The following is a 4,697-nucleotide window of genomic DNA, read 5'->3' on the forward strand; positions in this document are numbered from 1 at the left end:
TGATGAGTTGGGTATTCCTTCTATTGTTACACCTGGAGTAAGGAAGAGCAGGGATGTTTTGAGAGCACCTGGGAGTGAACCTTCTTTGCGCAGGTCTACCAGAGCTAGGTATCCTGTGGATAGGCTGAAATATGATGGATTTACGGCCATTCACTATGCATATATGGTTAAAGTGATACAGGAACCAGAACCCACTTCTTTTGAGGAAGCCATGGGAAAAGAAAAATGGGAGAAAGCCATGGATGAAGAAATGGATGCCTTGGAAGCAAATGCTACATGGGAATTAGTACCTTTGCCTAAAGGTAAAAATGCAATTGGCTGTAAGTGGGTTTATAAGGTGAAGCACAATGCAGATGGTTCTGTGAACAGATACAAGGCAAGATTAGTAGTCAAGGGGTATGCACAAACATATGGCATTGACTATGAAGAAACATTCAGTCCGGTTGCAAGGATGGCAACCGTAAGAGCAGTCATTGCTATGGCTGCATCAAAGGGATGGTCTTTACATCAGATGGATGTAAAGAATGCCTTCTTGCATGGTGATTTGCAACAAGAGGTCTATATGGAGCAGCCACCAGGTTATGTGCATGCTGTTCATCCTGAGTTTGTTTGCAGGTTGAAGAAAGCCTTGTATGGCTTGAAGCAAGCACCTAGAGCATGGTCTGACAAGATAGGACAGTATCTTGTCACTATTGGCTTTCAGATTTCCAAGGCAGATTTCTCACTTTATGTGAGAAAAACAGAGAAAGATATTATGCTACTTGTCATTTATGTTGATGATTTGATTATGACAGGTGACAGTGATGAAGATATCCTTCATGTGAAAATGCTATTGAAGCAGAAGTTTGAGATGAAGGATTTGGGAGAGCTGCGTTATTTCTTGGGCATTGAGGTGATTAGATCACCAAGTGGGATACAGCTCTTGCAGAGGCAGTATGGATTGGACATGCTGTCCAAATATGGGATGACAGGCTGTAAGCCTATTTCAGTTCCTTTGGAGCAGAATGTGAAGCTCAGCGCAGATGCAGGTGAGCTTCTGGAAGACCCTACTATGTACAGACGCATAGTAGGAAGTTTGATTTATATGACTATTACCAGGCCAGATTTGAGCTATGCTGTTGGATTGGTAAGTCAGTTTATGCAGGCTCCAAGGAAATCACATTTGGATGCAGCTAGACGCATACTCAAGTATGTGAAGTCCACATTGCAGTATGGACTATTTTGTGAGACTGGGGTTCAGATACAGCTGCATGGATACACTGATGCTGATTGGGCTGGTAGTATTTATGATAGACGATCTACCAGTGGATATGTGTTCTCTTTTGGGAGTGCTGCAGTCACTTGGAGCAGCAAGAAACAGCCTACAGTTGCCTTGTCGAGCACAGAGGCCGAGTACAGGGGTGCAGCAATGGCTGCATGTGAGGTAGCTTGGTTGCATAAGCTACTTTATGATATGCATCAGTCTACAGATGGGCCAGTTGTCATTTATTGTGACAACATGAGTAGTATACACTTGGCAAATAACCCAGTCTATCATGCTAGAACAAAGCACATTGAGGTGCATTATCACTATGTGTGAGAGAGGGTTTTACTAGGTCTTATTGATCTAGTTTATGTCAGCACAGAGGATCAGGCAGCTGACATATTTACGAAGGCATTGGGCGCAGAGAAGCTGCTAAAGTTTAGAGACCTGCTTGGTGTGCAGGAATTGGGATTGAGCTCGAGGGGGAGTGTTGAGATATTGAGCTTCACTCGTGATACGCCAGGGTGACCGTTGTGTATTTATGTCACCGATTTGTCAGTTGCAGACGCGGTTGGTATACCGCCCATGAATAATAGCTACATGATAGCTATCCTTATCTACTCTAGTTCGTGGCTCAGTTAGTATGCCACCTTAGTTAGTTGAGTTTGGTTTTGAGACCCATATATACCCTTGTGTGTATTCCCCCATTGTGCAAGCAAGAAAGCTACAAGTGAGACTCCTTCCTTCTCTCCCACAATCTTGACAGTTTTTGTTTGAGTGTAGATGCTAATTCATTTTTCTTTCAATAGGACTATACGCAACTGAGAAGAATTACTTCTCAACAAGAGAGTATGTTATGGAAAATAGACTTGCCATTTTGCAAGTTTTTTGTAAGTTATAAGGCTAAGAATGTGATAGGGATCAACTTATACCATGGGATTGTGCAATAGATATGATGAAAATACTATAATAATAATATGATTTTATTTTTATTTATCTGTAGATTCTCATTATCTATTTGCCAAATAATCGTGACTTACTACATGTGTAAGTGTTACATGTGACAATGATTGCATTGTGCTTAGTAGATAGATGGAAGGGAACTAATATGTTTGTGTTATGGTGAGTAGATTATTAGATGGAATAGGTAAATTCATATTTTTGAAGAATTATTGAGTATAAATAATCTTGAGATAAATCTATATAATAAGCATAATGTATAATAATATTTATTTATATGCTATTATTATTATTTTATTTACAAATAACAAGTTTAAGCTTCTTTAATGATAAATTTAACTAAATCATTTATCATTAATTTTATTAATCTATTAAATTTAATATCTTTAGTATAAATACTATTAGCATATTAGAGTTAAGATATGTTTTTATTAAAATAATACTTTTTAAAATGTTTTTATTCTTTTATTTTCTTTAATTTTAGAAACGTTTTTTAGTTTTCTTTATAAAAGCAATATGATCGTGTACAAAACAGGATAACATCATGATTTGGTACACAAAATCTTTTGTATCAACTATAATAAGCTATAGGAGACCTCTTAATTCATAACACTTTGTAGTTTGATTGATTTTTATATTTTCTTTGAAGCTAAATGTATGATATGGATATAGATAGCTATGTAATTTATATTCCATAATATAGGATGACAAACCATGGCTTTTATCATGGGGGAGGTTGGGCCCTATCATGTGTTTTATCCTATTCTTTCTGAATTTGTTAACTTATTCCATTCTTTTATGTTTCATAATGTTGTCTATATTTAATATTTAGGATGCTAGACTTGCCATGTGGTTCGGTTCACAATACATTCAACTATTGCTTTCCCATCACTTATATAAAAAGGGCTAAGGGTTGGAAGCCCCCTATTTCTATGTAGGTGCTATATTGAAGGATGTCAGCTTATTCTCATGGAGATGGCACCTTGGAGGGCTAAAGGCTTATTCTTTTGTGTGCCATGCTAGGCTTTATTGTTGCGAAGAACCACAAGCATCCTACAGACTTTCTCTCCCATCAATTCGTGAGACTAATCCCCAATATTGCATGAAGAGATATATCTCTCTAACTCTCTTTCAATCAATAAAATACCCCACTTCACTTGAGTTGTGCCTTGTAAAACACAATCCATATTTAACAAATATCTTACTATCAATTTTTCAATGATGCTTCTTCTTTATTCCATGTTATCTTCCTCTTTCTTGTTTTTCCTTTTTTTTAAAGAAATGAAATTATAAGGGTTCCTATCAGTGACATCATTAGAGTGCAAGAAAAGCAAGGCGGGATTAGTATCCTTGGACCATCTTTAGCAACTAGCATTGTCATTGGAAAGAAGAATGGAAAGAAGCAAGCTAAACATGCTACTTTTAGGTTGAAGAGTGAAGAAGTAACCTCAATCCCTACAATATGCTTCCAATATCAAATGAGCCACCTTTGCTCCACATATCAAAATGGCTACTTCAACCAAAGTAGATGAGTACCTAGATCTAGAACATCAATCAAAGTGGATAAGCAAAGTCAAAGACTGTAAAATATTACACGGCGCAGCGAACAGAATCTGAGAAAGAGATAGAGAGTACACAACAGATAAGAGGAGAATCAGTAAAATTCTTTAACTCCAAACAACTGATACAAAGATGGCTCTGTCCACCCGTGCGCTTCCACTGTGTGAAGCTTAGATGGCGATCTAGACAGAAGATAGGTGAAGAGCTTAAGGCTAGCTGGAACAACAACTCTGACTGGGTGAAAGATAAGTGTAAGATGGCTGCGAAGGGGTTTAGCTTTTATAGCCCGCGAAGGTCGTTAGGTCGGCCTGCTGACCGACCTACCATATGAGCCTCCACTAGTCGGCCAGGGAATATTCCAGGGAATATTCCCTTTACCATCGGGCCGGGGGCGCTGCCCCCGGACCCCCGCCAAGGGGGCCGCTGGCCCCCCTGGGACCCCCCAGCCAGGGGCCGCTTCCGCGGCCCCCGGACCCCACAATAGGGGCCCCTTTTAACTCCCTTACCACGCAACTCAATGCAATGTGCCTCGAGTTGCTACCAGCTTAACCACTCCGTCTAACCCAAAGATTAGACCCACAACAGTCACCTTTTTGCCATCCGGTCACATAGACCTCATCTGATATACAAGTCAGGACTCAACCAATGTCCGGGCTCACATTTGGCTTCTCCTCATAATGGGGGCCTTACAACTTTGAGCACCATGGATCATTGGTAGCACCTAATGAGGGTGGGGCATTGATCATATCTAACACCCCCCCTCAATGTCCACCCATAGGTGAACTATCTCCTCGGCCCAATGCCGAGTCTCTGAAGATGAACTTGAAGCAGATCCTTCGTAAGTGCTTTGGTGAAGATATCTGCTCCATTCTCCTCTGTTGGACAGTAGACCAATTCCACTATCCCATCCTCCATCAAATCACGCACATAGTGA

This window comes from Lygodium microphyllum, chromosome 9 (assembly GCF_053477565.2).
Source record: "Lygodium microphyllum isolate KBCC chromosome 9, Lygodium_microphyllum_v1.1.10, whole genome shotgun sequence".
In the NCBI taxonomy this organism is placed as follows: Eukaryota; Viridiplantae; Streptophyta; class Polypodiopsida; order Schizaeales; family Lygodiaceae; genus Lygodium; species Lygodium microphyllum.